This window comes from Ranitomeya imitator, chromosome 1, assembly GCF_032444005.1.
Source record: "Ranitomeya imitator isolate aRanImi1 chromosome 1, aRanImi1.pri, whole genome shotgun sequence".
Taxonomy (NCBI): Eukaryota; Metazoa; Chordata; class Amphibia; order Anura; family Dendrobatidae; genus Ranitomeya; species Ranitomeya imitator.
The window spans coordinates 673,192,182-673,218,383 of record NC_091282.1 but is presented as its reverse complement, the minus strand read 5'-3'; positions in this window follow the sequence as shown (position 1 = coordinate 673,218,383).

Below are 26,202 nucleotides of genomic sequence, written 5' to 3'. Positions count from 1 at the left end.
AAAACCTCTTACTAGACTAATATTCTCTCTCTCTGTGGAGGGGTATTGGACCTGCTGTAATTAAAACACCTGAAGCTAGGAGGCGGAGTGCACGATCAGAAGGCTAGAGAATACATTTCAAAAACCTGACCTGCACATCCAAACATAGACTAAGTGTGAACAGGTGCTGAACCTAGAGTCGCCAACTCATATATAGTTAAGTAAATAAGGCAGCACACTGCAGCGCTAGAACATACAAACTTGAAACCACGAAATGTGAACTGCATTACTGCACTAGAAATATGGAAAATGAGAGCTTTTAGCGCATAAAAATGGCCAATTTTATGTGTACCTGGTAGCCCCTTTACGGCATCTCTCTTATACCAGGTCCTACACTTGCCTTACCTCGCAGAGAATAAGCGTCTCCATCTGAATGGGTACATGTGAAAACCTCTTACTAGACTAAAATTCTCTCTCTCTGTGGAGGGGTATTGGACCTGCTGTAATTAAAACACCTGAAGCTAGGAGACGGAGTGCACGATCAGAAGGCTAGAGAATACATTTCAAAAACCTGACCTGCACATCCAAACATAGACTAAGTGTGAACAGGTGCTGAACCTAGAGTCGCCAACTCGTATATAGTTAAGTAAATAAGGCAGCACACTGCAGCGCTAGAACATACAAACTTGAAAACACGAAAATTGAACTGCATTACTGCACTAGAAATATGAAAAATGAGAGCTTTTAGCGCATAAAAATGGCCAATTTTATGTGTACCTGGTAGCCCCTTTACGGCATCTCTCTTATACCAGGTCCTACGCTTGCCTTACCTCGCTGAGAATAAACGTCTCCATCTGAATGGGTACATGTGAAAACCTCTTACTAGACTAAAATTCTCTCTCTCTGTGGAGGGGTATTGGACCTGCTGTAATTAAAACACCTGAAGCTAGGAGGCGGAGTGCACGATCAGAAGGCTAGAGAATACATTTCAAAAACCTGACCTGCACATCCAAACATAGACTAAGTGTGAACAGGTGCTGAACCTAGAGTCGCCAACTCGTATATAGTTAAGTAAATAAGGCAGCACACTGCAGCGCTAGAACATGCAAACTTGAAAACACGAAATTTGAACTGCATTACTGCACTAGAAATATGAAAAATGAGAGCTTTTAGCACATAAAAATGGCCATAATGGTATAAGAGAGATGCCGTAAAGGGTCTACCAGGTGCACATAAAATTGGCCATTTTTATGCGCAGTGTGCTGCCTTATTTACTTATCTAACACAAACTGTAACACAAACTGTAACACAAACTCTAACCCTAACCCTAACCCTAGGGATTCTAACCCTAACATAAACCCTAACCCTAAAACACAAACTGTAACACAAACTGTAACACAAACTGTAACACAAACTCTAACACAAACTGTAACACAAACTCTAACACAAACTGTAACACAAAATCTAACCCTAACCCTAGGGATCCTAACCCTAACCCTAGCCCTAACCCTAACCCTAGCCCTAACGCTAACCCTAGGGATCCTAACCCTAACCCTAACACAAACCTTAACCCTAACCCTAAAACACAAACTGTAACACAAACTGTAACACAAACGGTAACACAAACTCTAACACAAACTGTAACACAAACTCTAACCTTAACCCTAGGGATCCTAACCCTAACCCTAACACAAACCCTAACCCTATCCCTAACCCTAGCCCTAACCCTAACCCTAGCCCTAACCCTAACCCTAGCCCTAACCCTAACCCTAGGGATCCTAACCCTAACCCTAACACAAACCCTAACCCTAGCCCTAACCCTAACCCTAGCCCTAACCCTTACCCTAGGGATCCTAACCCTAACCCTAACACAAACCCTAACCCTAGCCCTAACCCTAACCCTAACCCTAGCCCTAACCCTAACCCTAGCCCTAACCCTAACCCTAGGGATCCTAACCCTAACCCTAACACAAACCCTAACCCTAACCCTAGCCCTAACTCTAGCCCTAACCCTAACCCTAGGGATCCTAACCTTAACACAAACCCTAACCCTAACCCTAAAACACAAACTGTAACACAAACTGTAACACAAACTAAAACACAAACTGTAACACAAACTGTAACACAAACTCTAACACAAACTCTAACACAAACTCTAACACAAACTCTAACCCTAACCCTAGGGATCCTAACCCTAACCCTAGCCCTAACCCTAGCCCTAACCCTAACCCTAGGGATCCTAACCCTAACCCTTAAGATTAGGGTTAGGATCCCTTAGGGTTAGGGTTACGGTTAGAGTTAGGGTTTGTGTTACAGTTAGGGTTAGGGTTAGGATCCCTAGGGTTAGGGTTAGGGTTAGGGTTTGTGTTAGGGTTAGGGTTTGCGTTAGGGTTAGGGTTTGTGTTAGGGTTAGGATCCCTAGGGTTATGGTTTGTGTTAGGGTTAGGGTTAGGGTTTGTGTTAGGGTTAGGATCCCTAGGGTTAGGGTTAGGGTTTGTGTTAGGGTTAGGGTTAGGGTTTGTGTTAGGGTTAGGGTTTGAGTTTGTGTTAGCGTTAGGGTTAGGATCCCTAGGGTTAGGGTTAGGGTTTGTGTTAGGGTTAGGGTTAGAGTTTGTGTTAGGGTTAGGGTTAGGATCCCTAAGGGTTAGGGTTTGTGTTAGGGTTAGGGTTTGTGTTAGGGTTAGGATCCCTAGGGTTAGGGTTTGTGTTAGGGTTAGGGTTTGTGTTAGGGTTAGGGTTAGGATCCCTAGGGTTAGGGTTAGGGTTAGGGTTGTGTTAGGGTTAGGATCCCTAGGGTTAGGGTTAGGGTTTGTGTTAGGGTTAGGGTTTGTGTTAGGGTTAGGGTTAGGGTTTGTGTTAGGGTTAGGATCCCTACGGTTATGGTTAGGGTTAGGGTTAGGATCCCTAGGGTTAGGGTTAGGGTTTGTGTTAGGGTTAGGGTTTGTGTTAGGGTTAGGCTCCCTAGGGTTATGGTTAGGGTTTGTGTTAGGGTTAGGGTTTGTGTTAGGGTTAGGATCCCTAGGGTTAGGGCTAGGGTTTGTGTTAGGGTTAGGGTTAGGATCCCTAGGGTTAGGGTTAGGGTTTGTGTTAGGGTTTGTGCTAGAGTTTGTGTTAGAGTTTGTGTTAGAGTTTGGGTTAGAGTTTGTTTTACAGTTTGGGTTAGAGTTTGGGTTAGGGTTAGAGTTTGTGTTAGGGTTAAGGTTTGTGTTAGGGTTAGGGTTAGGATCCCTAGGGTTAGGGTTTGTGTTAGGGTTAGGGTTAGGATCCCTAGGGTTAGGGTTAGGGTTAGGGTTTGTGTTAGGGTTAGGGTTAGAGTTTGTGTTAGGGTTAGGATCCCTAAGGGTTAGGGTTAGGGTTTGTGTTAGGGTTAGGGTTTGTTTTAGGGTTAGGATCCCTAGGGTTAGGGTTTGTGTTAGGGTTAGGGTTAGGGTTTGTGTTAGGGTTAGGGTTAGGATCCCTAGGGTTAGGGTTAGGGTTGTGTTAGGGTTAGGATCCCTAGGGTTAGGGTTTGTGTTAGGGTTAGGGTTTGTGTTAGGGTTAGGGTTTGTGTTAGGGTTAGGATCCCTACGGTTATGGTTAGGGTTTGTGTTAGGGTTAGGATCCCTAGGGTTAGGGTTAGGGTTTGTGTTAGGGTTAGGGTTAGGTTTGTGTTAGGGTTAGGATCCCTAGGGTTATGGTTAGGTTTTGTGTTAGGGTTAGGGTTAGGATTAGGGTTTGTGTTAGGGTTAGGATCCCTAGGGTTAGGGCTAGGGTTTGTGTTAGGGTTAGGGTTAGGATCCCTAGGGTTAGGGTTTGTGTTAGGGTTTGTGCTAGAGTTTGTGTTAGAGTTTGTGTTAGAGTTTGGGTTAGAGTTTGTTTTACAGTTTGGTTTAGAGTTTGGGTTAGGGTTAGAGTTTGTGTTAGGGTTAGGGTTTGTGTTAGGGTTAGGATCCCTAGGGTTAGGGTTAGGGTTTGTGTTAGGATCCCTAGGGTTAGGGTTAGGGTTTGTGTTAGGGTAAGGGTCCCTAGGGTTAGGGTTAGGGTTAGGGTTTGTGTTAGGGTTAGAGTTTGTGTTAGGGTTAGTATCCCTAGGGTTACTAGGGATCCTAACCCTAACCCTAACCCTAACCCTAAGTATTTATGTTTATAGTGGGTTTTCTAGTTGATTTTGATGATTGGCAGCTGTCACACACTTCTCATTATGCATTTCAAAAACGCAAACGCAGAGAAAAACGCGTTTAAACGCGTCTAAACGCGTTTAAATGCAAAAAAACGCACGCGTTTAAAAATGCATGCGTTTAAACGCGTTTAAACGCGTTTTTGCATCAAATGCGTTTGCGTTAAAAACGCTGCGTTTTAAAACGCAAGTGTGAAACCAGCCTAAGCATGGCAAAGGGCGTTACATCTCACTGACTGAGCAGTGGGTGACTCTGGTGTCTGTGTGGGCAGGCGGTCAAGGGCTTGCTCCACAAGTCTTTAAGTTCCCAAGGTTTGTGGGACAAACTCTATATCTATCAGTTCCTCCACCTCCTCTAGGGCCTCCACATGTGCTCTCATCATCTCCCTTAATCAGACATGCGTTCCAACAGTGCAGATAGAATTCCTCCGCTATGGACTGACGTGGTTTGGAGTAGTGGTATTGCAACCACTAGGGGTCGCACTGGCAGGTAGTGTAGTCAGGAATAGCCAGGGGACAGTAAAAGGAGCAACAATGTATTTTACAGGATCAACAGTTGAAAGAAAGCTTGACTAAAGGCTGGAAGTTCAATAATCTCACAAGGAAGGAATTAAAATGCCAGGTTTAAGAAGTGTGTTCAATCAGGGTGGAGTCAATGAGGATTTCAGGGTGGAGACAATCAGAAACATAGGTACTTGTATCTGTGTTAGGCCGGTGTAACACATGCGTGTGCAATGCGAGAAACTCACATCAATTCCTGGCACTGCCGCTGGCACTCAGGACCAGAGTGGGCGGCCGCATGTATTTCTATGCAGCTGAATGCTCTGATCCAAACTGCCGGTGGCAGTGCCAGGAATTATTGTACAGGAAAGAAATATATCTTGGTACCGTGTTAGCCAGTAGATAGAAAAATATTTAGAATTGAGAGTCCTCAGTGGTTGAAAAGGTATCAACCACTGAGGACTCTCAATTCTAAAAGGAATCATTGTGAGAGATGTTATGATCAGGTGACCTTGGAGCAGCATGAAAACTTTCACTGGAGTAGGTGGTAACTATACTGACCACAAACCCTGATCTTATCACCGCAACTAGAAGTAGCCGTGGGGTGTGCCTAACAAAACCTAGACACCTCGACACAGCCGGAGGGCTAAATACCCCTATAGATGGAAATAGGAATATCTACCTTGCCTCAGAGCAGAACCCCAAAGGATAGGCAGCCCCCCACAAATATTGACTGTGAGTAGTAGAGGAAAAGACACACGCAGGAAGGAAACAGGATTTAGCAAATGAGGCACACACTAGCTAAATAGGAAAGGATAGGACAGGATACTAAGCGGTCAGTATTAAAAATCCTTCCAAAAATATCCACGGCAGAAAATACAAAAACTCCACCATCTAACTAAAGATGTGGAGCGTATATCTGCAACTCCAGAAAATCCAACAAGACTGAGAAAACACTGACACAGTCTAAGCTGGACAAGAGAAAAACAACAGAATAACACAGAATATAAGCACACTGCATGTGTGCCACAGAAACAAAAACCAGACACTTATCTTTGCTAAATTGGCAGCGAAGCAGGAGAAGCCAGAAAGTGAACCAACACTTCAGAAGAAACATTGGCAACTGGAAAGGACTAAAGAATCCTGCACACCTAAATATCCCAGTCAGAACTGCAATCAGCAGAAACACCTGGCCAGGACTGCGACTCAGAGACAACTGCATTCCCACCAACAACCACTGGAGGGAACCCAAGAGCAGAATTCACAACAGAGAGACTCACACGAATTTCCCGCATAGCGCACGCAAGTGTGACACCGGCCTTGGGAAGGAAATGTCCAGCAAGTTGAATAGCTCAGAGGGAAGCTCAAGAGCCACTGGTTTTGAATCCTAACAGTACTCCCCTCCTTCCAGGATGGCCTTTGGACTTCTCATGCACTTCCTTCTCTGGATGTCTCTGACGAAAAGGTCTTGACCATGAATTCTTCTTCAGGATCGTACATGGAAGGCTGTGGAAAGTATGGAAACTCTGCTACGTTCTGCTTGTTAAGAACAATATCTTTTCAATCATCTGGCTCTGGGTTATAAACAGGACTAAACTGGGTAAAAGTTGGCAAAAGTTATGCATTGTGCGATTCTATTTTTTCTGTGCAGCTCCGTGAGTTGTCTCTATTGATGAATCCTGGTTCAAATTTTCCATAGCCTGGTCCAATAGCATGGGGATCATGGCCAACTTCAGGGCCACAAAAACAATTCAGCCGTACTGTTGAACCATTGAGATTTTTTTCCTTTTCAAATAACTCAAATTAATCCTGTCAACTGGTGTTTTTCACAATAACGCTAACTGCTTGAACATCAGGGACAGACACAGACTGGGCCAAAGACAGATTCTCATCCAAACACATTCCTTATGGTTTGAGATGGTTTTCTTATTCATCACTTGTTGTTTGGATAGCTTCCTTGGCATCCAAACTTGAAGCATCAGGGATACCAAAATACAAGAAGATTGTCAAAGTCTAGAGTCTTCATGTCTCCCATGACTGGAAAGGTAATGGTATCTGGTAGTGCTAATGCACGGCTCTACTTAATGTAGATGATGCACTCAAAACAACTGTGTAGTCCAATCACAGCTAGCCACTGGGGATCTAGCCAAGTCCTCAACCACACGATCATATTGGGAATTGGCCAGAGCAGTAGGCTGGGACTTGGAGAAACTAACATGGCGGGGAAAGACTGGGCCTGTGGAAGAGGAGGAGACTAAATAGTGAAGAAGGTGAGACGAGGCCTACTAATGGAGGAGGGAACTTCAGCTATATCACAGCAGGAGTCAGGAGCTACTGAGCATGAGTGTGTGCTGCACAGGGGCAGGGAACATGGTCAGGAATAGCCAGGGGTCAGTACACAGGAGCAGTAAAGTAGTTTACAGGATCAGCAGGTGAAAGGAAGCTTGACTAAAGTCTGGTAACTCAATAATCTTGCAATGAAGGAAGTGCAATGCCAGGTTTAAGTAGGGTGTTAAAAAGGGGTGGAGCCAATCAGAAACTCATAATGGAAACAATCAGAAACAACACAGGTACTTGTATATGGTTTAGGAAGGAAGTGTCCAGCAAGCTGAATAGCTCATAGGGAAGAGCTGACGCCTGGTGCACAAGAGCCGCTGGGTTTGAGTTCTGACACCCCCCCACCTCCATATTCTGCATCCATGGCTCAACATAATCAGGCAGTGTTAAAATTAATATGACTTGGAGATTGCAGTCACATAGCTGAAGAGTTTGATCAGTGGCTTTCTCCACTGAACCTGGAGACAGGAAAGGCTGTGTGTGATTACGGTGCAAACCTGATTCATGCAGAGGAAACATCGCACAATTGTCTTGCAAAGCTCAAATCCTCATCCTGGTGGTACAGCAATTTCTCTGCCACTATCCTGGTGAACTGCTCCAGAAAGCACGTAAGCTGCGTGTTCGCACCCCTCAGGTCATCAACTTGCATTCATACAGAGGTCTTTGTCCATGCAAGTTAACAGGTTGATATGCGATGTGCCGGCATGGTGGAAGTTTACTCTGCTTATGTTGCAACGACTGTGGCAGCAGCAACAAGCCCTGACGCAGTATCTCATGTTGTATAGCCTGGGCCAACGCAGTACAGAAGTGGTGCATATCACGTTTATGGAGTGGGCACAAATTAAGGACCTCTGCACCTTTCTGCACAATTTCAAAATTGCTGCTAAGATGGTTAGCATTGATGACGCCGTCATCAGCATCACTATTCCGGTCATCTATATGCTGGAGCACACTTTGAATAGCCTGCGGGAGGAGGTTGTGGTCTCAGAAGAAGATGAGGAAGCAGAGGAGTATGTGGAAGGGATAACATTGTCTCTAAGTTCTAGACTGTCTTTACACAGGCGGGTGCCAAGGGAGGGTGGATTACTGTGATCAAGGGGGCTGATGATAACAGACAAACTATTATCAAAGGTGCAAGATCTAGGAACAAATGGAGGAGGAAGAGGTGATAAGTGATCAACTGTCAGATGAAGAGGATAATCCTCCCCTCTCTGTTCCTGGTTGCCAGGATGGGACTGAGGAAGCAAGCATCATTGTTACCCAGCCATCAACACAGCATGCGCTTGGACCTCATGGTAGAGCATGACATACAAGTGCCTTCTTGTTGCACTATCTGCAACATGATCCCCGTATAGTTATGATTAGGAATAGTGCTGACAACTGGATTGCCACTCTGTTCGATCCACGTTATAAAACCAAATTTTGCAAGAAGCTTCCCATCCTGGAAAGGGACCCGCAGATGATGGAGTATCGAAACATGCTTTTCCCCAAGACAGCAGTGAAGCACACAGTTTGCAAAGCAGCTCTAGACTTCCAATCTCCAGCACATCAATTCGTCAAAGCAGCAGAAATAGTGTAAGTGACAGAAGCAATTTCTGTGAGTCCTTCGACACTATTTTTTTAGATCAGATAATGCACCAGCACAACAGAGTCGAAGTCTTACATGTGCTGAATGAATGGAGAGGATGGTGCAGGAGTATCTAGAACTGAATATCAATACCATCCAGGAGGGTTTGGACCCTTTCACACTTTGGGTTTTCAAAATGGATGAGTGGCCGGAGCTCTCTTCACACGCCTTGGAGGTTTTATCATACTTGGCAGCCAACATTCACTCATGAACGTGTCTTCAGCACTGCTGGTGGTATCCTGATGGATAAGCACAGCTGGCTGTTTCCTGAAAGTGTAGACCACCTAACTTTCATCAACATGAACAAGCCATAGATCTCCAAGGACTTTTGCACCCAATTGAGGACTGTACAAAGTAAGTGATATTGCTTTTTTAGTGTGCTGCATTGATGTCACGTAACTGCACTCTGTAATATCTTTAGTGTGACTTCTGTGCCTGCTGTGGCTGCTGTTGCTGATGTTAACACAAATTTGTGATAATATGAACAGTCATGTTTGGTTTACATCTGCTGGGTTGGCTGAAGTGGAAGACATGTTGGTTCCAATTATACTATTTCTATTGTCGTGACATTTATTCCACTTCGGTGGTGTCAGGCACTTATTTTTTGACCCCTTAATGACAGCCAATATGTCTTTTAACTGACCTGACATATAAGAGAATAGTATCCCCATACAGGTGACAATCCTGCTGCTGTCAGCTGTCCACTATAGCTGACAACTTGCTGCATTAGCTACGATCAGTGTTTGCACCGTCCATATCTGTTTAACCATTTAGATGCTTCTGTTAATAGTGACTACATCCTTATAAATGGTTAACAGAGTGTGGGGGCTTCCTATTTATCCCAATTGGTGCCCTCAGATCATGATTGTGTGGTCCTGATGTTTGCGATGGCAGTTCATGACCAAATAGCGGCCTTAGAGTCTGCCGGCTTTTGTAACCTGTTCAGAAGTTAGCGGCATTTATGTGGTAAACATACACTTTTTCGTTTTTGTCATGCCACTTTGCATTATTTACCGAAAATCACCTAAATGGTTAATAAGCTACCTGACAGCAGTTTTCAATATGTCAGGGGGTGCTGTTTTTAAAATGGTATAACTTTTGGGGGTTTCCCAATATATGAGACCCCTAAAGGCACTTCAAACCTGGATAGTCCCCTAAAAAATAAATGTTGTAAATTTCCTTGAAAAAATTAAAAATCGCTGCTACATTTTTAAACCTCCTAAAATGCTAACAAAATACAATAATGTTTTACAAATGGTGCTGATGTAAAGCAGACATGTGGGAAATGTTATTTATTAATGGTTTGCTGTGGTATGGCTATCTGGATTAAAGGGGTAATCATTCAAATTTTGAAAATTGCTAATTTTTTAACATTTTTCTTAAATTTTTGATATTTTTTTATAAATAAACACAAAACATATCGACCTAAATTTACCATTATCATAAAGTATAATGTGTCACGAAAAAACAATCTCAAAATCACTGGGATTTGCTGAAGAGTTGCAGAGTTATTACCACATAAAGTGACACTGGTTAAAATGTGAAAACTCCAGGTTGGATGTCCATCTGCTGGAATGGGCGTAGTGGAAGACCTGTTGGTCCCTATTATACTATTTCTACTGTGGTACAATTGATGCCACTTTGGAATTGTCTGCTAATAATTTTGGAAATGTGGATTGGGTGTAATGGAAGAATTGTCAGTCCCTATTATACTATTTCTACTGTTGTGAAATTGATGCCACTTTGGTATTGTTTGCTAATAATTTTTGGAAATATGATCACTCCTGGTTGGGTGTCCATCTGCTTGATTGGGTGTAGTGGAAGACCTTTTAATCCCTATTATACTATTTCTACTTTGGTGAAATTGATGCCAATTCTGTGGTGTAAGGCCCTCATTTGTTTTAATGTGAACACTTCTGTTTGGGTGTCCACCTGTTGGATTGGGTGTAGTGGAAGACTTGTCGGTCCTTATTATACTATTACTACTGTGTTAAAATTGATGCCACTTCATACCTCGCAACTTTTAAAGAAGGCAAAGAGGGACAAAGGTTGCAACAATTGCAGTGCATTGCAGCAAATTTTAGGCCACACCCCTGACCACACCAATTTCACAACTAGCCACACCCATATCCACACCCCATCCACACCCATTTAGCACTGCTGATCACATTTTTTCATAAACAATAATTATAAACAGAACAAAATATGGCCACACAGTGCACCATACTGTATAATAGCCACATGATGCTCAATTCTGTATAATGGCCACACACTGCTCCATACTGTATAATGGCAACACATGATGCTCCATGTTAGGTGTCGAGTTCCCACCACTGCACAGGGGGAATCTCAAACCATCTCTGCTGCGGTCTCCCATTCTCCTTCAGCTGAAGTGGAGCCTGCTCAGCAGAGATGTCGGTCCCAGCATCTGGCTCAAGCTGATACTGTGCGGCTGATTACTGCTGTCCTTTTAGGCTCTGCCATCGTAACCAGTACTGATCAGTGGCAAGCAGGCGCTTCTGGGACTAAGTCCTGCTTTTCTTCTTCTGAGCATGCCCAAGGGACAACCTCCCATTGGAGGTCGGAGGTCACATGCTCAGCTCCTGTAGCGGCTCCTATTGGACCACTAGGAAGGTCACAGAGAGCTTCCGCTATAAAAGGTTTGCATGGCCATACTGCCATGTGCTAGTGTAAACTTGCTGATGTGTGTGTGTGGATGTATGCCTGTCGATGGATGAAAGCTCCAAATCATTCCCATCCCTAGTGTTGTTGACTGTTCGCGAATGGTGGAAGCTACCTAGCGCTTGACAATGCTATTCCGCACATCTAACACACAATACAGTGTCTGATAGCAGTGACCGCCAGTGCGGCACTGTGCGCTAATAGTGCGATTTCCTGTCCCAAGTCTGGGTGGTTAGTGGCATCCGCCAGAGCTGCACTGAACGCACTCTTGTGCAGTAAATGATTAGTTCTATTAATCTCTAACACCCCAGTAGCGGTGTCGAGCGCAAGAGGTCTAGAGGAATTATTTCCTTTAGTCTTGGGACAGAGTTCTGTGACTCTTTGCTTGCGCTCTTTGTGCGGTACCACGGCCCTGTGACGCAACAGGGTTCGCTTCTGTCATACCGGGTGATGCTAACCGTGTGTATCCACATTATACCACCATATAGTTTATCATTACTCAGCAGCAGGTTCCATCTTAGCACGGTGAACCCCGGGCTACGAAGGCACCTTATACCATCCTTATAATTATTTAGTGCGTTCTGCTAGCCCTAATACTCCGTACTGTATAATGGCCAGATAGTGCTCCATACTGTATACTGGCCACACATGTTGCTCAATACTGTATAATTGTCACACAGTGCTCCATAATGGATAATGGCCCCACATGATGATGCATACAATATAATGGCCACATATGGTGCTGCATACTGTTTAATGGCCTCACATGATGCTCCATACAGTATAATGGGCTCACATGATGCTGCATGCTGTATAATGGCCTCACATGATGCTTTGTACAGTATAATGGCCCCACATGATGCTGCGTACTGTATAATGCCTCACATTATGCTGCGTACTGTATAATGGCCCTACATGATGCTGTGTACAGTATAATGGCCCCACATGATGGTGCATACAGTTTAATGGCCCAACATTATGGGGCATACAGTATAATGGCCCCATGTGATGATGTGTACAGTAAAATCACCCTACATGATGCTGCGTACAGTATACTGGCCCCACATGATGCTGCGTACAGTATAATGGCCCCACATGATGCTGCATACAGTATAATGGTCCCATGTGATGCTGCGTACAGTATAATGGCCCTACATGATGCTGCGTACAGTATAATGGCCCCACATGATGCTGCATACAGTATAATGGCCCCAAATGATGCATACAGTATAATGGCCACACATAGTTAGTCCACCCCCATCATTGCCTCCACCCCCACCCCATCATTGCCTTCTCCATCACCACACACACACACCTGCACACACAAACACCTACACACACACACACCTACACATACACACACCTACACACACACACCCCTTCACACACACCTCTCACTGCACACCTCGCTCCCTCACAGCAGCTGGCAACTTCCTCTGCCACGGTGCTGAATGATGTCATCCAGCCGCACTGCGCCGCTGACTGCTCACATTGCTGCAGCTCTGGTACATCACTGATTAAGACCTCTCTGTGTCTCCTGTGCCAGTCAGTGTCAGAGCGAGGAGCAGCATCGGACTGGAGCACCTTGGGCCCACGAGAGAAAATCATTCTTGGGGCCCACTATGTAGCTACATTGAAATAAATACAAGACCACCAATGGTGTGATATAACAAACTAATATCAGGGCATAACATAAGGTATTACACGTCTTAATGATATAGCAGGGGTTGGCACCCACATTTTGGTTCAAACTCAATGATAAATGTTCCCTGGTGTTTATTAACCACTAGGCCAATGTGTTATAGTACCAGTGTAGTGGAGGGGATTTTATGACATCTCATCTATACTCTGAGCCAAGGGTTAACATCTGATAATGAGGGTCAGGATACTGTTTGGACCCTACTTCGTCCTGCCCCAGATCCAAGCTAAAAAATGTTGGGCATCGGTGCAGATTTCCTCCTCTTGACTATGTGAAGCTTTTGAGTACACTGCTGATGACCATGGCATAGAATGTGTGAGCAGCTCTTCATACTCACCCATCTGTGGTTTCATACAGTCAGTTGTATGGTTGGAGAGTTGGGACTCGGGGAATGCAAGAGTAATTTGGGTGCCACCTCTGTGAACTGTACTGGGTGTGACATTGAGGTGGTGAAAGATGAGGAAAAGCCACTTAAAGCTGTGCTTGCCATCCACTTGAGCACATGCTCTTTATGGGCCTCATCAACAAGGTGTACTGTTGTGCGTCTGCCAAAGAAAGGTAATGGAGTAGCCCATCCAGTAACAGAAGTTGTCAGACATCTTTGCATAGGACGTGAAGGTAATGGTTCACTAGTGCTTTCACTAACCTTATCACCTAGCCCACATACACTTTAGACACCAACTTACTTCCCTTCCACCACGGCCTCGCTTTTTCCCAGGCATGTTGCTCAGATAGTGTGGTAGAAGCACAAAATGAGCAACAAAAAATTAGATTTTAAACTCTGCACCATCTCTGCAAACAGCTGAATTTCAGCGGCAGTAAATTCCAAGGTGAAATATGTCATGCTGTATCTTGTTAGTCACAGAAAAAAGAATTGTTTGATTGTGGATGAGACCTGGATGACAAAGAAGATATGTTACAAACAATTTGAAAGTCAGATGTCCCCTACTGTATTACATTAGGAACACAAGAATTTTTTGGTGACCTCTGGATCAGGCCTCTATAACACACTAGATGCTGCAAACTATTTTAGTCAGGTTCCCTACTTTATGACGTTTAGCACCAGAAAACATTTTTTGGCTATGTACGTGAGATTTGCAGACAGCTTAATTTCAGTCCAACAAAATGATAAAAACCTTTTTGCAATTGAAAAATTATATATTTTTTTAAATGTGTATTATATCTGCAGACAGTTTCATATCACCACAGCACTAAATGACAAAGTGGAATACAGCAGGCTGTTTCACATTTAGCTAGTGAAAAAATATTATGTAGAACGCTATACTCATGCATGGAGTACAATAGATGTAGTATTAGGGCTGGCGGAATGCACCGAGTAAATATTGAGATGATATAGGTGAGTTTGCAGCCCCGGGTCCACCATGCAGAAGTGGAACCTGCTGCTAGTAAATGGCGGCACAATATGGCGGTACAACACCTGAATAGATACGGGTTCCATCACCAGGTCTGTATAGGAGCAAACTCTGTTGCTTCACAGAGACGCCTGAGATTAGGATAATGCTGTGCCCTGTTAACCTCACAGAGGATCACAGCCCACTAACAGAGCAGGTAGCGTACTGTGGTCATACAGTCAGCATAAGCACACAAACAACCCCTCTCAGGAGATGCCGGAATTCTAGTAGCTATACAGCTGACCCTGAGCACATGCAGACACAGACCACAAGGTAGCTAAGCTTATAAACATAAGTTGATACTAGCGCATGGCCGTGCGGCCATGTGAACCTTTTACAGAGAAAGCTCTCCATGACCTTCCTAGTGGTCTAATAGGAACTGCTTCAGGACCTGAGCATGTGACCCCCGACCTCCAATGAGAGGTCGTCCCTTGGCATGCTCAGTAGCGGAAAAGCAGGACTTAGTCTTAGGAGCGTCTGCTCGCCGCTGAACAGTGCCGATTGCAATGGTTGAGCCTGGAAGATCAGCAGTAGCGCACAGTATCTGACTGAGCTGGGACCGACGTCTTCACTGCTGCTGAAGAAGAATGGGAGACCGCAGCAGATGTGGCTCGAGATTCCCCCTGTGCAGCAGCAGGAACTCGACACCTAACAAGAAGTGCGCAACACACTTGTAGGGCATGTGCCCAGCTGACTTTGTCTGTGGACCTCAGTAGTGGCCAAAAAAATGCAGGAAGTTAAATTTTACAGCCACACTAGACATGTCAGGGCATGTTAGGTTAGGCTATGGGTTGAACTTAAAGTCTTCCTTCAACATTAATAACTATGTTACCATGTTACTAGCTAGCTACACTGCCTGACTGATATACAACCGCCTAGCTAATTAGCTACAATCTTGCTGCTAACAGTGCCAGCTGAGAGCAGCCTCTCTGCGCTGTTACAGTGTCAAAATGGCACTAAAACAAGACGTCCACACTTCATATGGACATATGATTTCAGTAGCCAACATAAGGGACATGTGATTTCAGTAGCCAATGACACAAGCTGTGGTGTCAGGACATTGTGGATTTTTCATGCGCCCTGATCGGTTAGACACAATGTGCACCCATAAAGATAGGGAAAAAAAAGTTTTCAAGATTGACGCGCCTCTGAGCTCTGCAAACATCCTCTCCTCATCAAACACATGTGAAACGCTCATGATACACCACCATTATTGTTGCAAAAGGACTGAAAACATTTTTGTGGCAATTCAAATACTTCCCAGCACTTTTTACGGAATGTTACTGTTTTTTTTCCCAATTTTATAAAGTTTTGCTTGTGTTTCCGATCACGAATCCAAATGTGCCATATTCGTGCCGACTTTATGTTTGGCAGTTGTTTTCCAAAACATTCGCTAAGCACTAGTAGTGAGTAAGATCCAATGAAAGCTACGTACAAGATAAAAAATATCCTTTTAGCCCATCTAGCTAATTTATAACAAAAAAGAAAAAATGGACATATGAGCAATAATGAAAAATAAATATATTCAAATTTATTTAAAGATATAAATATAAGCAATACATAGACACCAAGAGATATAAGGTAAAAAATACCAAGTAAAAATTTAAGGGGTGGTGACACCTTAGTGCCACGTCCGAGGGGGTTGATATATGAGTCTATATGAGCATCTAGTCAAGGTCCAAAAATATATAAGCTACTCAATTGACTTAAAAATGGTCCAACAATCAATAAAATTACAATCAATCTTGTTAATAGACCTTTCTAACTGTATCAGATTATATAAGGTGCATAATGCAATAATTATATGTGGTCAGCAGACCTACCTATAATATAAAAACTATAAGATACAGATAGAAGAGTATTTACCCAATATTTATATTTATAAAGTGCAATTGAAAGACCATATATAAATCCTCAATGAATAACATTGACCCTGACGTACAAAAGCCTAGGGGCTAACTAGAAATAAGGAGACACTGGAGAAAACCAACCTGTGAAAGGATGTGGGAGAGGGACCCAATGCGAATTTTGGGGACTCGGCGTCCAACGTCACAGATCCATTCCCACCATCAACGCGTCAGCTAGATGAGAGTGGAGTGCGGCGTCATAAGGGCATGGAGTGCGGCGTCATATGGATGCGTATCCACGGCAACGGTATAGCAAAGGCTGGGGGAAATGCGAGCCACAAAAAAAGAAGTCAATTGGTAAGTGAGATACAACCTAAAAGCAATATGGCACATATAGGGGCACAAATCAAAGTATTGTAGGGAAAGGAAAAGGAGTGAGCAGTGCACATACCTTATGATTGAAGCATATAGTGACACCCAGTGTTAAAAAGTAAAAGTGCATAAAGGAAAAAGCAGTCAGGAACAAAGACATGTGAAAATGTGAAACAGAAATTAAAAGTGCATACATGAAATTGAAATAGGTAAAAGAAAGAGGCTGACAGAAATGGGGGAAAATAGTTTATTATAAATATTAATGTACTTTATAATTAATATAAAATTGAAATACCATGTAGGAAAGAATGTATAGCTAGTGAACAAGAACACCCCAATGGTATATTAGAAAAGTCGATAAGTGCATGCATAAATCTAATATTAAAATTACTATACACTCATTCATATTTGGATAAATATAACCATGGTGTATATCAAATGTAAAAAGTGAAAATGGTGATTGTATATAACATACTTGAATAATAATAATCTTATTAAAAAATTATAGTCAATAAGAATAATAGATCATAATAAAGATAATTAAATAAGATAAAATAGATAATAATAAGATGAATGCATGGAAATAAAAGAAGGGGGAGATGGGAAAGAAAAAAAACAGAGGGAATCCAATTCAGCCATTTCTGCATCCAAGGAAGAGGACTGACTCCAAGTATAGACAATAGATGTGTGCCAAGAAGTGCCCATATGGGCAGAGCATAAAGGAAAAATTCATATATAACATGCATGATCATAAAACAAGAAAAAAAGTGACAATTAAAATACACATGAACGAAATGATAAAACCAAGGCACAACACAAACTCACAAAAATTGAACAAAGCTTAGGACCTCATTAAGTCCCTTTGGGTGAATGCAGTCAATTTTAAGAATCTATTGTGTCTCAAGTTGGGCTAATTTTTCCTAACATCACCACCACATTTATCACACAAAATGTGGTCTATGCCACGAATCCATAGTAGTTTCTAATGCAGCCATGTGTCAACTTAAATTGCCTGGATATCGGTTTTAGTTGCTCATCAGTCTGGGATTCAGCAGCACTTCAGATGTCAGGAACTTGTTCTCTTACTCTCACACAAAGCTGTCCAGAAGTTAAGCTGACATAAATCAGGCCACAGGGGCATGTGGCGTAATAAATTACATTTTCTGTGCAGCATGTTTTGTGGTGTGTAATCCGAAACTCCTTAGAGACATCACTAGAATTAAAGGAAAAACACTGTTCCAAATTCTTACATGCTGCACAATTTTTGCAAGGAAAAAAGCCCCGCATGAGTCTCTTCGATCCGAACATACATTCATGTTCCAGGCCTTTGTAGTAACTATGACTTAAAAGATCCTTTAGATTCTTGCTTTTCCAATAAGTGATGGAAGGTGATATAGAGGTACACTCAGCCAAGGTCTGATCCAGTGTGGTCAAAGGCCAGTATTTTTTCCAAGGCAGTCATAAATGCAGAAGAGTTAAAGTAGAAATTAATTTCACCTGGTAGTTCGAAGGAGATTTATTTTAGATTTTCAAGAGGTCTTCTCTCTTAATGTATGATGCCTTTCTCTTGCAGTTCTTTATTGTCTGTCCGGAATACCCATGTTCCTGAAAATGATTCTGGAGATCATCAGCTTATTTTTTATACAAAAGCTCTTCTGAGCATATACATTTTGCCCTGAAGAACTGACCAAAAGGTATATTCTTTTAAAGGTGTTTTGGATGAGCCAAAGAAGAATGCTATTGACTGAAATTTTCTTCCAATGTAGATCACTCTGCAGAAACCCATCCTCACCTTTATAGATTTGAATATCCAGAAAATTAATACTTTCAAGGCTGTAATTACAGGTAAGTTTGATATTGCTTTTATTGATGCGAAGTTGTTCCACAAATCTGTGAAGTTGACTCTTAGTACCCTGCCATTTAGCAAAAAACATCATCAATGTATCTCATCCACAATAGAATTTGTGAGGCAAGAGGTGTAGGATCCATAAGGAAAATCCTTCTCACCCATAGCCCCAGGAACAGACATGCATAGGACAGCACAAAGGCCGCCTCATGGCTGTTCACTGGAGTTGTAAGTAGAGTGCCTCATTAAAAATAAATAATTGAATGATAAAGCAAATTCCAAAAGAGACAGCAGGAAACGGACGAACCTGTCATCCATGCCCACTGTCCCCAAAAAGAAGCTAGCCGCCTTCAAACCATCAGGGTGTCTTATTGAAGTATAGAGGGACTCGACATCGAGTGTTAGTAACCACATGTCGGGTTCCAGACAAATGTTGGTAATCTTTGAAAGCACATCGCCTGTATCCCTCAAACATGAGGGAAGGGTTTCCACGAGTGTTGTTAAGTCCAGCATTTTACCTATGCCTTCAGAAAGTCCTCTGTTTCCAGAAATGATAGGGTGACCAGGCGGACATGTGGAATTTTCATGGATCTTAGGCAATAAATATAGACAAGGTTTCCTTGTAAGGTAGGTATCAAATTTTCTTTCAAATCCCTGGATATAAGCCCATCCAGTAATGCCTCTTCTAAAATATCATCAAGTTCCACCTGGAATGCAGAGGAGATATTAAAAGTTAGCTTCTTATAATTTTCGACATCTTTGAGTTCACAAAATGCCTCCTACTCATATAAATTTGTGGACCATATTGCCACATTTCCTCCATTGTCTGCTTATTTTGTGACAACTCCCTTCATCTTACTCAGGTGTGATAGTACGCATCTCTGTTCTCTTTTTAAGTTATCATTTTTGATATTCTGCGATATCTTTTTAAATTCTTCTGTCACCACTTTCACAAAGAGCTCAATTTCAGGAAAGCGATTGAGGGGAGGAAAATGCTTAGGCTTAGAAATTGTAAACTTACCTAATAAAGATGAGGAATCAGGTGCAGGGTCATCTCATAACTCATTTTGAATCGCTATTGCCTCTTGTGCCGTTGCTGTCCATTTTATGTCCTCAGACATCTTTTTAAGATGTAATTTTTTGAGGACCAATTTCCTTGCAAACAAGTGAAGATCTTTCACTGCAGCAAAAAAAAAAATCAAAAGCTGAAATTGGAGAGACGGAAAGACCTTGGCCGAGTACCTCCATTTGTGCATCAGTTAGGGTAATTTGGGGAAAGGTTAACTACCTGAAGTTTAGAAGGTCCAGGGGTGCCTTCGACTGTACGTTTGGTGGGATTGTTTTTCCGAGTATGATAGCCACCCTTACATCTAGCTCTTACTGTTGAGAAAGATAGTTGGGTGTCTATAGGATCAATCCTATCTTTAATGGAAGATATCGAAGACATAGAAGAGGATCGTGTGGACAATTGTCATTTATGTCATTTGTAAACAGAGCTGGTTTTAAAATCCTGTACATCACAAGAAAATGTTTTCGCTTTAGTTTCCGAATTATATTTTCCTAATTTTACTGTAGCTAATTTGGAATTAAAATTCTGTCTTTTTCAGTTTTATGTCCTTTTGAGATATATTTATATATATATATATATATATATATATATATATATATATATATATATATATACATATATATATATATATTTAAAATTTTACTTTACATCATTTTGACTTTGTAATTGGAAAGTCAAGTAGATTCACAATGGAATTAATAAGATAGAGGTAAAATAATAAAAGTGCAGAAAGAGATGACAGCTGTACCTAAGTCACTGAGACCATTTATTCTCTTCAAACACTGTTGAAAAAAGTCCCAAGAGAAGATTAAATGTCTCTCATGGAAGCTCTGAGCAATATTCAGCAGCTGTGGTTTATAAGACATTTCATTTAATGCAAATTCCAAGTTCATTAAGACGACTTAATGGCTTTCTTACACTTAACATCTGTCCTTTCTACACCCTACATGACATGTCACTGGTAATGGTGCCAACCATATTGTAATAACATGAAATGGAGAAGGTATTTTGTCTCATCTCTTCAGAAAAAAGTCATTTTATTAGGAACCTAATAAACTGCATGATCATTACCACTCAAAACCTCCAGTTGTCGATATGTACATTCATTGCTGTATGAGTGTGCCATCAGCTCAATGAATAGAGTAGAAAATGGGTTGCATAAAAAATTGAAAGACTTTGGATGTAGCTAGGAAGGACAAGTAAGTCATTTACTCTGAGCATTGGAACTTTACAATGTAACACCATATTACAGTACAGATGTAACAAACAATAACTTGACACTTCACAAATTAGAATGTTATGATGCAGCAAATCTAAAAGGGAATGAGCCAGTAAAATAAAAATATCTTCTATCTGTTGCTGCATTCCCAGAAAAAAAGAAAGAAACATTTTAACTCATTAGTTATTAAGTGCTCTGGGCATGACAGAGCACTTAAAATGGTTGGCCACTACTTCTTTATTGATGGACTCTCCTTAGGATGCCTGTGGGAGTACTGTCTTTTAAGCCACTGTATGTATTTTGCAACCCTGCCTTTCGAAGTACTGTTTATAATGCCACTGTGTGTACTCTCCATCCCCCACCTGTCCTTTAGTCCTTTAAGCCTCAGTGTTTATACTGCACCGTCCTGCCTGTGGGAGCACTGTTCCTTTAAGCCACTGTTTGCACTCTGCAACCCCCCATGGCTGTGGGAGTACTGTCTTTTAAGCTACTGTGTTTCTAGTAGTCTGAGAAATAATTGGCATCAACCATGTCATTGCCATTAGTTGTCAAAAGAAAGATGTTTTCAAGACTGTTAGGCATTTAAACCCCTTAGTAACAGAGTCAATTTTGTACTTAACCCCTTAACCCCCAAGGGTGGTTTGCATGTTAATGACCAGACCAATTTTTACAATTCTGACCACTGTCCCTTTATGAGGTAACTAGGTGTTTCCAGCCAGCTAACGCTCGGCACGCTCATTGCTATCTAATTAACACTGCTGGTGATTAAACTAAAGTAAATAATTACAACATTCAATAGCGCTTACGCAGGTGGTAAATTAACATGTGGTAATGTGTGTGGACGGCGCCTCGTGTGGTAATGTGTGAGGACGGAGCCTCGTGTGGTAATGTGTGGGGATGGAGCCTCGTGTGGTAATGTGTGAGGATGCAGCCTTGTGTGGTAATGTGTGAGGACGGAGCCTCGTGTGGTAATGTGTGCGGTAACGAAGCATCGTGTGGTAATGTGTGAGGATGGAGCCTCATGTGGTAATGTGTGAGGACGGAGCCTCGTGTGGTAATGTGTGGGGATGGAGCCTCGTGTGGTAATGTGTGAGGACGGAGCCTTGTGCGGTAATGTGTGGGGACGGAGCCTCGTGTGGTAATGTGTGAGGACAGAGCCTTGTGTGGTAATGTGTGAGGACAGCGCCTCGTGTGGAAATGTGTGAGGACGGAGCCTCGTATGGTAATGTGTGAGGACAGAGCCTTGTTTGGTAATGTGTGGGAACGGAGCCTCGTGTGGTAATGTGGGGGACGGAGCCTCGTGTGGTAATGTTTGGGGGCAGGATTATGTGTGGTGATGTGGTGGGGGGTGGAGCTACTGTGCAGAAAGCGGGATTAGCGAGTAATCACAATGCCGCACGGGCAGCACGGTGGCGCAGTGGTTAGCACTGCAGCCTTGCAGCGCTGGGGTCCTGGGTTCTAATCCCACCCAGGACAACATCTGCAAAGAGTTTGTAAGTTCTCTCCGTGTTTGCGTGGGTTTCCTCCGGGTACTCCGGTTTCCTCCCACATTCCAAAGACATACTGATAGGGAATCTAGATTGTGAGCCCCAACGGGGACAGTGATGATAATGTGTGCAAACTGTAAAGCGCTGCGGAATATGTTAGCGCTATATAAAAATAAAGATTATTATTATTATTATTATTAATGCCTCTTATATACAGTGGGGCAAAAAAGTATTTAGTCAGTCAGCAATAGTGCAAGTTCCACCACTTAAAAAGATGAGAGGCGTCTGTAATTTACATCATAGGTAGACCTCAACTATGGGAGACAAACTGAGAAAAAAAAATCCAGAAAATCACATTGTCTGTTTTTTTAACAATTTATTTGCATATTATGGTGGAAAATAAGTATTTGGTCAGAAACAAAATTTCATCTCCATACTTTGTAATATATCCTTTGTTGGCAATGACAGAGGTCAAACGTTTTCTGTAAGTCTTCACAAGGTTGCCACACACTGTTGTTGGTATGTTGGCCCATTCCTCCATGCAGATCTCCTCTAGAGCAGTGATGTTTTTGGCTTTTCGCTTGGCAACACGGACTTTCAACTCCCTCCAAAGGTTTTCTATAGGGTTGAGATCTGGAGACTGGCTAGGCCACTCCAGGACCTTGAAATGCTTCTTACGAAGCCACTCCTTCGTTGCCCTGGCGGTGAGCTTTGGATCATTGTCATGTTGAAAGACCCAGCCACGTTTCATCTTCAATGCCCTTGCTGATGGAAGGAGGTTTGCACTCAAAATCTCACGATACATGGCCCCATTCATTCTTTCATGTACCCGGATCAGTCGTCCTGGCCCCTTTGCAGAGAAACAGCCCCAAAGCATGATGTTTCCACCACCATGCTTTACAGTAGGTATGGTGTTTGATGGATGCAACTCAGTATTCTTTTTCCTCCAAACATGACAAGTTGTGTTTCTACCAAACAGTTCCAGTTTGGTTTCATCAGACCATAGGACATTCTCCCAAAACTCCTCTGGATCATCCAAATGCTCTCTAGCAAACTTCAGACGGGCCCGGACATGTACTGGCTTAAGCAGTGGGACACGTCTGGCACTGCAGGATCTGAGTCCATGGTGGCGTAGTGTGTTACTTATGGTAGGCCTTGTTACATTGGTCCCGGCTCTCTGCAGTTCATTCACTAGGTCCCCCCGCGTAGTTCTGGGATTTTTGCTCACCGTTCTTGTGATCATTCTGACCCCACGGGGTGGGATTTTGCGTGGAGCCCCAGATCGAGGGAGATTATCAGTGGTCTTGTATGTCTTCCATTTTCTAATTATTGCTCCCACTATTGATTTCTTCACTCCAAGCTGGTTGGCTATTGCAGATTCAGTCTTCCCAGCCTGGTGCAGGGCTACAATTTTGTTTCTGGTGTCCTTTGACAGCTCTTTGGTCTTCACCATAGTGGAGTTTGGAGTCAGACTGTTTGAGGGTGTGCACAGGTGTCTTTTTATACTGATAACAAGTTTAAACAGGTGCCATTACTACAGGTAATGAGTGGAGGAAAGAGGAGACTCTTAAAGAAGAAGTTACAGGTCTGTGAGAGCCAGAAATCTTGATTGTTTGTTTCTGACCAAATACTTATTTTCCACCATAATATGCAAAAAAAATGATAAAAAAACAGACAATGTGATTTTCTGGATTTTTTTTTCTCAGTTTGTCTCCCATAGTTGAGGTCTACCTATGATGTAAATTACAGACGCCTCTCATCTTTTTAAGTGGTGGAACTTGCACTATTGCTGACTGACTAAATACTTTTTTGCCCCACTGTATATAGATGATTCGGGAATGTGTTGTGAATTCTGTTGTCAAGCTCCCTCCTGTGGTCATGAATGGTACTTCGGCTGGTTCTGTCCATGGGCTTCCTCTGGAGGTGGTGAGTGGGGCTGCGGCTTCTGAGGTTCCTTCCACATTTGACGAGGTTAATTCGTTGGCTGGCTGCTCTATTTAACTCCACCTAGATCATTGCTCCATGCCACCTGTCAATGTTCCAGTATTGGTCTAGTTCACTCCTGGATCGTTCTTGTGACCTGTCTTCCCAGCAGAAGCTAAGTTCCTGCTTGTTTTTCTCTGGTTTGCTATTTTTCTGTCCAGCTTGCTATTTTGATTGTTGTCTTGCTTGCTGGAAGCTCTGGGACGCAGAGGGAGCGCCGCCGCACTGTGAGTCGGTGCGGAGGGTCTTTTTGCGCCCTCTGCGTGGTCTTTTTGTAGTTTTTTGTGCTGACCGCAAAGCTACCTTTCCTATCCTCTGTCTGTTCAGTAAGTCGGGCCTCACTTTGCTAAATCTATTTCATCTCTGTGTTTGTAATTTTCATCTTAACTCACAGTCATTATATGTGGGGGGCTGCCTTTTCCTTTGGGGAATTTCTCTGAGGCAAGGTAGGCTTTATTTTTCTATCTTTAGGGCTAGCTAGTTCCTTAGGCTGTGACGAGGCGCCTAGGGAGCGTCAGGAGCGCTCCACGGCTATTTCTAGTGTGTGTGATAGGTTTAGGGATTGCGGTCAGCAGAGTTCCCACGTCTCAGAGCTCGTCCTATATGATCAGTAACTATCAGGTCATTCCGTGTGCTTTTAACCACCAGGTCCATTATTGTCCTGACCACCAGGTCATAACAGGAATGCTTGCATGGATCCCAGTGATTCTGACATTTTCCAAATTTGAATTTTCATGCCCTTAAATCACAGAAATATGTCACACAAAATACTTAATAAGTAACATTTCCCACATGAATACTTTACATCAGCACAATTTTGGAACCAAAATTTTTTTTTCTTAGGAAGTTATAAGGGTTAGAAGTTCACCAGCGATTTCTCATTTTTTACAACACTAATTTTTTTAGGGACTACATCACATTTGAAGTCACTTTGAGGAGTCTATATGATAGACAATACCCAAGTGTGACACCATTCTGAAAACTGCACCCCTCAAGGTGCTCAAAATCACATTAATAAAGTTTATTAACCCTTCTGGTGCTTCACAGGAATTTTTGGAACGTTTAAAAAAATGAACATTTAACTTTTTTTCGCACAAAATTTACTTCAGATCCAATTTGTCTTGTTTTACCAAGGGTAACAGGAGAATTTGGAAGACAAATGTTGTACAATTTGTTCTGAGTACGCCGATACCCCATATGTTGGGGTAAACTACTGTTTGGGCGCATGGCAGAGGTCGGAAGGGAAGGAGCGCTTTTTGGCTTTTCAATGCAAAATTGGCTGGAATTGAGATAGGACGCCATGTTGCGTTTGGAGAGCCCCCGATGTTCCTAAACAGTGGAAACCCCACACAATTGACAACATTTTTGAAAGTGGACCCCCGAAGGAACTTATCTAGATGTGTGATGAGCACTTTGAACACCCAAGTGCTTCACAGAAGTTTATAATGTAGAGCCGTAAAAATAAAAAATCATATTTTTTCACAAAAATTATATTTTGGTCCCCAATTTTTTATTTTCCCAAGGGTAACAGGAGAAATTGGACAACAAAAGTTGTGGGGGGAACCACCGTTTGGGTGCATGACGGAGCTCGGAAGGGAAGGAGAGCTGTTTTGAAATGCAGACTTAGATGGAATGGTCTGCGTGCATCTTGTTGCCTTTGCAGAGCCTCTGATGTACTTAAACAGTAGAAACCCCCCCACAAATGACCTCATATTGGAACCTAGACCCCCCAAGGAACTTATCTAGATGTGTTGTGAGAACTTTGAACCCCCAAGTGTTTCACTACAGTTTATAACGCAGAGCCATGAAAATAAAAAAAATCTTTTTTTTCCCACACTAATGATTTTTTAGCCCCCAGTTTTGTATTTTTCCAATGGTAACAGGAGAAATTGGATAACAAAAGTTGTTGTACAATTTGTCCTGAGAATATCGATACCCCATATGTGAGGGTAAACCACTGTTTGGGCGCACGGCAGAGCTTGGAAG